Source organism: Oreochromis niloticus, linkage group LG3 (genome assembly GCF_001858045.2).
Source record: "Oreochromis niloticus isolate F11D_XX linkage group LG3, O_niloticus_UMD_NMBU, whole genome shotgun sequence".
NCBI classification, from domain to species: domain Eukaryota; kingdom Metazoa; phylum Chordata; class Actinopteri; order Cichliformes; family Cichlidae; genus Oreochromis; species Oreochromis niloticus.
Window position 1 is genome coordinate 1,125,574 of NC_031967.2, and position 6,944 is coordinate 1,132,517.

At 41.0% G+C, this 6,944-nt stretch overlaps 1 long non-coding RNA gene across 2 annotated transcripts; it reads left to right on the forward strand.

The window, feature by feature from the left end:
- The first annotated feature begins 4,711 nt into the window (after window positions 1-4,711).
- Window positions 4,712-6,307, forward strand: LOC109196358 (uncharacterized). Of its 2 annotated transcripts, none has more exons than XR_002057864.2 (4): window positions 4,712-4,820; window positions 5,538-5,737; window positions 5,849-5,998; window positions 6,167-6,307. It is a non-coding gene; the product is annotated as an uncharacterized LOC109196358 (long non-coding RNA). The 2 variants fall into 2 exon arrangements; XR_003214770.1 differs by lacking the exon at window positions 4,712-4,820 and adding an exon at window positions 5,182-5,309.
- Window positions 6,308-6,944: the final 637 nt, after the last annotated feature.

Below are 6,944 nucleotides of genomic sequence, written 5' to 3' on the forward strand. Positions count from 1 at the left end.
GTAAAAAACAGAAGTCTGCGAAAGATCCATGCCAGTCAGGACTATGAGAAACAGGTGCTTGTCATATGTAAGGTCCTTTATCCTGTGAAGCAGCGTAGATGCAGTCTTGAACCAGGGTGGTTGTTGTCCTTGATAAAGATAACGCTGTGCTGTCTGAAGACGGAACGCTGTGATGCGGCTGCGAAGGTCAATCAGACTCTGACCCCCCTCAGACACAGGTAGAGACAGCACAGCAGACCTGATCCAGTGAAACCCTCCCCAAAAGAAATTAACCAGTCGTTTCTGTATCTCCTTGAGAAGAGAGGCTGGAGGTTCAACGACAGTGGCACGGTGCCCGAGTACAGAAGCGGCCAGGCTGTTAACAACCAAAGTCCGTCCCCTGTAAGACAACTGTGGCAGGACCCAAGTCCATCGAGACAACCGGGCAGCAATTTTTTCAACAACACCCTCCCAGTTCTTCCCCTGAAAAGGACTTCCTGCTTCATCAAAGATAAAACCTAAGAGTCCCTGTCTAAGACGGTGTAAGAGGGGTTCAATGGCCAGTGTATACAACACACCAGAAAGAGGGCATCCCTGCCTGATGCCCCTCTGAGCTGGAACAGGCCGACTTAACCCTCCCCCTACCTTTAACATGACACCAGCATTTGAATACAACAATTTGATCCAAGAAATGAAAACGTCCCCAAACCCAAAAGCTTCTAAGGTTTTAAACAAATAGTGGTGATCAACTCTATCAAAAGCCTTTTCTTGATCCAGAGATAAAAACCCCACATCCAAGTCCTTGAGCTTGGCCAGATCAATAATGTCTCGAATTAAAAAGAAGTTGTCCATAATAGTTCTTTCAGGGACACAGTATGCTTGATCCACATCAACAATCATGTCAATACAGGTCTTCAACCTGTTAGAAAGACATTTTGCAAGAATCTTGTAGTCCGAGGGAGAGAGAGAGAGAGAGAGAGAGAGCTGTGCATGAAGTGGTGGCAGCAAAACAATCAGAGGGAATTCATGACGATGTTTATGTGAAGCCTAGTTTGGATCTTCTTTTGCTGCTGGTTTACTCAATATTGTTTGGAGAGAGATCAAACCTGCAGCTTCAGAATCAGCGCAAAAAGGGCGGAAACACAAAGCGCGGAGCGAAACATCAGAATCAGCGAGCTGTAGAAGAGTGAAGCTGACCCCCCACCCACTTGAAACGTAAAGGCAAACAGGCGGAGTGGTAAGTGCTACGTTTGTGCACATTTGTGCAGGTAAAATTAGCGTTTGTGCTGCTACGGTTTTTGAGATATTAAACTTTATTTTATAGGTCATTCAAAGGTCACCATCCCCCCAGACTGCTCCAAAACGGACCAAAATGGTCGACTTTTTTAGTTTCTATGGTTTCTGAGATATAACGATTTTAATTCTTCCGGCCTACGCTGTATAACACCAGTGTCTGTGGCAGTGAGTTTCAGCAGCTGTGGAGTTTTGCACTTTTATAGAAGACTGTCCATGATAGGTTTGTAGCTTGAACCTATTCGCTGGAACGTTGAAGACAATGTAATTACACAGCAAGCAAGACACAAAGTAGGCAAAGTTCTTTATGTTTCCGTGCACGGGAGAGAACTGAACAAACGCCGTTCCTTCGCTTGACCCCAGTTGCTCTCGTCTGCTCTCCCGTAACACTGCTCTTTTATTGAGGTTACATGAATATGCATAGGGTCATTAACATATGACGTATACATACACACAAAGAGTACCTTGCCTGTGCGTTGTGTGTGTGTGTGTGTGTGTGTGTGTGTGTGTCAGAATGTGAACCTGTGAAGACTCCCCAAAGCTGGTGCCAGGAGTCCAGCGGTACATCTAAACAAAAGGCTCTTATGCTTAACCAGATACAGAGTAGGTGTCCTCCTGTACCATAAATCAGTGAGAGCAGATATAACCTCTCTCCTGACCTTAAGTTGTGTGTGCATGCCAGAGAGCTCTGGCATGCACACAAAGTTTGCAGACTATTAAGGATCAAACCTCTACCAATCTACAACTGATTATAAAACTCTAAGCATATATGGGTAGATATTTCTAAGCATAAATGACAATCCACTATATAAACCTAGCAGTCCGCTTTTCTTAGGCTTGCTGCATATTGAGGTTCATTAGTTTACACTTTAGTAACATAATTTATTCAGTGGAAAGGTCGATATTTCTTTTGTTACCAGTGCAGAAACCTACACAAGTTAGGCTAAAGTTTTTATTTTTTTCTGTGGAAAACTGAGTTTCATGCAGGGGCGATTCTAGGATTAGAGCTTTGGGGGTGCTGAGCACCCAGAGAGCTGCCCAGCCAGGCAAGATAAACTTTACACGTCACGATGAGACTTCTTCCCTGTCTCTGTCAGTCCCTGCATCCTTAAATGTCTCCAGTTGTCCCGAGTTCTCTCTGACTGTCTCCTTGGTGCATTTAAACCCCTGTTCCTCCCTGTCCTCATCGTCTGTTGTCTTCATCTCCGTTATCAGTCATCATAATTTACCATCTCTGTGCAAGTCTGCAAATTTCTTTCTTAAATCATAAGATTCTTAAATTCAACAAGTCTCTCTGTGCCTGGGTCCTCGTCACAAAACATGACATCACTGTTTTGTACATTTTAACACAATTTAATCCCACATTTGAGAAAGAAAAGCAAAACACTTCTTTTGAAAAGTCTGTAACAAAACCATCAAATCTGATAAAGGTTATTTAAATGCTGCAAAAGAAGAATGGATTGGGATAAAAAAAAATACATATCCTAACATTAATTACTGGGGGAGAATAATGAATGATGCTCATAGTGAGTAAGAAGTAAACTGAGTGCATTTGGACAGAGATTCACTTTTAACGTGTGTGTATAATATAATACAGATACATAAAAAACACTCCCAAAACAGAATAAATTATTACAAATAAAAATCTTTACTGCAGATACTAATTTTACTAATTTAATAATACTAATTTTGTGTTGTAAGATTTATGAGTTTCATGCTTTCATAGTGGTACTTGGGAGAGCTTGACATTTTTCTCAGGTGGTACACACTGTAAAAAGTATGAGAAACACTGATAAGTGTATGTGTGCTTTTGGAAAACATTTAAAGCTGCTGTACAGAATCTTTGAAACAAGCTTAAAACACTTTTAGAATATAAACAGAGCATCTGCTTCTCTTTACAGCTCCTCACTCCACCAGGGCTGTTTGGCACTTTCTGATACTGTACTGCGACAGTCATACAGACAACTGGACAGTCCAAAAGTTGGCCCACCTATTACTGGCTGAAGTTTTAGTAGAGTTGTGGCTGAACCACATAAAAATAGATCATTAATTTTAATCTCCCCAATCAATGATAATGTTATGTTGGAATGTTGTTAAAGAGGGTCAAAAATGTTTCAACCCAGTTTGTTTTGCAGCTTCTGTATAGCAGCTTTTATATAGGGAGAACACAACTTCCTGATTGTGTGAGTAAAATCAGGTTTTTTCTCTTCGTCAGTTTAATAGTTTCTGTTGTGCCTGTCACTGTTCCCTGTCTGTTTTCTTACCTGCTTCTTCCTGACCTTGTACTTTCTCCTGACGTTCCCTCTTTCCTCTCTCCCTCTTTGGACTGACAATCATACACAAATAGATTGGATTCAATTAGATGAAAAATTACATTAATATGAAAAAATACTATTAAGATCACTAATGAAAAGTCCTCTCTCAGTGTACTTTCAACCAAAAGGCAAATAACCAAACCACATGAACATCTAATAAAAGATATAAATATTGAAACACTGATCCAACATTATCCTTTATTGATGGATCATTTGTTCTTACACTTTTACCTGAATGTTGCTCCTTTTTTTGAAAAAACTTCCTTATATCCCTTATGAACCTGACTGTCTCTCTCTACACACACACACACACACACACACACACACACAACCGTAGTTTTAAGGTTAATGGGCATCCAGTCAGTTAGCTAGTTAGTATCCATTTCAAACAGGACAGTGGTAACAACAGTAGGCTACGGACAATTTTTAGTTTTAGATTTTAAATATGCTATATAAATTTCAATGGGAGCAACAGGACGGTCAAATGTCGCTGATTTTACTACAGAGTAGGACGGATTGTAGGGTAGCAAACATTGTCGGAAAACATGTTTTCAACACTGCAGGTTACCTGGTGTAATGTTTTTCAGCTAAAAAGAAACATGGCCTGACTGCTACCTAACTATATAAAGAGTAACTGAAGGTTAAATGCAGCTAATATGTCCTGTTTTAAGCCAGGCACTTACACCTCCGCTCCGCTGCGTCTGCTGCCGCTCTGGCAGCAACAGAGCTAGAGCCAGAGTAAGGGAGAGCCGAGCTGGAACAAACCATTTTGGGAGGGGGGGTGTTATCTATACTTTTGTTGTTAAAATGTTATGTTTCAACCAAGTACTGTATGGTTTTTATATTTTTAGCAGTGTGTCACACAGACAGCAAATATTGTCCAAAAAAAGTAAGAAATCTTTGGGGGTGCTTTGATTCATTTTGGGGGTGCTGAAGCACCCCCAAAAATGGGCTAAAATCGCCCCTGGTTTCATGTGAAGTGATTCACGTATACCTAAATTATTATTATTTTTTACATACCCAGTTGGCCTCAATGATTTTGTTTTTAATTATATATGTTCATTATTGTTAATGTAGCTGTCTCAGAAAAAATAAAGTGTTTGCTTTCATAGGTTGTTACCTACGTGTAGTAAAATGAATATCCCACAGCACCTCGGCCGGGGATGTTCAACCTGCGGCTCTAAAGCCACATGTGGCTCTCCGGCCCCTCCACTGTGGCTCTTATGAGACCAAGTAAGTTGTATTTTATTATAAAGACAACAAGAAAGGGTTCTGTTAACAGTTTGTTTTTATGAAATATCTGCATTATCTACTCACAGGCTTTTAAAAGTGATTTAATGTTTCTCAGCTTCAAATCTGTTTACTGTAATTTTCAAGTTTGTTGCCCATCTTTCCTAATTTTCAGTTATTATGGAAAGGACTCATTTTAACAAATACTTTTTTCTGTTATAAAGCTTTGATGATTCATTTTCTTATAAAATAAAAATAAACATTTTTATTTACATTTCCATAGCTTACACGATACAAGAACTCATTTTCTACATATTTATAAGCTTTCTTTTTTAGGCTCTGGACAGGTTTTGTAGCAGCAGGGCAAAAAGGGGCCCTTTGAACTGAAAAGGATGCTGACCCCTGACCTAAGCCACGAGGTCAACACAAAACAAATACAGAACAATTATTGACAGAAAAATGGAACGGTTACTTTCAAGGCTACAGGTGAAGGTGAATATTTGTGTAAAAGCAAATATGCATCAGACTGACAAAGAAAAGAGTGTTAAAAGATTTTTAATTTAGAACTTTAACTTTATATGAAAAACTGAACTTACTGATAACACACAGCAGCCATTTGAACACATGTAACTGTAATGAACCAAATAAAACAGAAACATGCAGGCAGCACTCATTATACTGTGTATAACACAGCATGGGGTTGTATTTCTTTCTTTTCAGATGCTCCTGTCACTCCATTTCCCAGGTCATCACAGAACTCCCACACATGGAGCTCTCCTGCAGTATGCAGTGTAATGGCCCAAACCATCACTGGTCATCTTTCCATGGAGAGCAATTAATGCCCTCAAAGTGAACGACTTTCCTTGGAGAACCAGGTTGGAGGGAAATTCATTCAGTGGAAATTCTGTTTGGTTTGCAAGGTCAGTATCAACCCACACGATATCTCCAATGTTGTAGCTGTGAGTAACTGTCCCTGCACAGAGCTCATTTCCTGTGGTGCTGTCTTCTGCTTGGACTTCTGATGGACACAGAGATGGATTGGAGAGTGGCCTGAGGCAGGTAGACTCAGGTAGGCCAAGTCCTGCTTCCACAGCAGTGCCAGGATGAGCCATACCAGACTCTCTGAGGACAGAGATGGCAGGAGAAACAAATGGCACTTCCCTTGTCATCCCTTTGCTGAGGTAGCAGTGCTAGAAGAGCAGTGTTTGGTAAAATAAACACTTGAGATGTTCCTCATTGTCTTAGCAATTACAGCAGAGACATTGCACTGAGCATGGATTTGGATCGCAGCAGACCTCAACGAGACAGCTTCAAACATTACACTAAGCAGCTCTGCTCTCCTCCTGTAGGTTTGTTGGGTCACACCATCTGTGGCAATGGCTTTCACCAGCTGCAGGACTGGGTTTTCACTGTCCTTCAGAACAGCAATTTGAAATGTGGAGCTGTCACAGAAGGCACAACATAAGCACTGAAAAAATGCATCACATGCACCGGTATTGAGCACAGAGATTGTTGATTCCCCTAATCTAATAGGCTGATGAAGGTTTCCATTTTTTAATAATCCCACCTTCACTCTTTTGGCCTCAAAAGATTCATCTGCATGGAGCCATTCGGTACATGGAGAGAGGGAGGAAGTCCTCTTCCTTTTTTTGGGTGGAACAGCCAGGCCCCTCCAGTTCTCAACTGCATCTTCATCAGCCGGAGGAATTTTTGTGGCAGCATCAGATCCCACAAACGGGTGAGCATCCATTTTTATTTTGTCTTCTGCACTGTGAGTCGTCATGGATCCAGAATTGGCATCTGTGACTTTCAGTGATCCCACTGTTGCCTCATCTGTGATCTTTTCTTTTGCAGAACAAATCCGCATATTTCCCTCGATGAAGGAAAGATGACGAGCAATGAAGTGATCGACTCGAACAGGCAAGTTTTCATGTTTGAAAAGGCCGTGTTTTATGTTTTTGAACTCAGCTTCAACAGTGGCTGAACTTGCTGTGATGCTGGTGCTTTGGAAGAGAGGGACCATTATTCCTGTCCAGAGTAACTTGTGAGTCTTATTATATGAGGAATAATCTCAGGGAGAAAGTGAATATTATCTCTGTCCCCGTTTGCTGTAGCAGGTGACCTGCT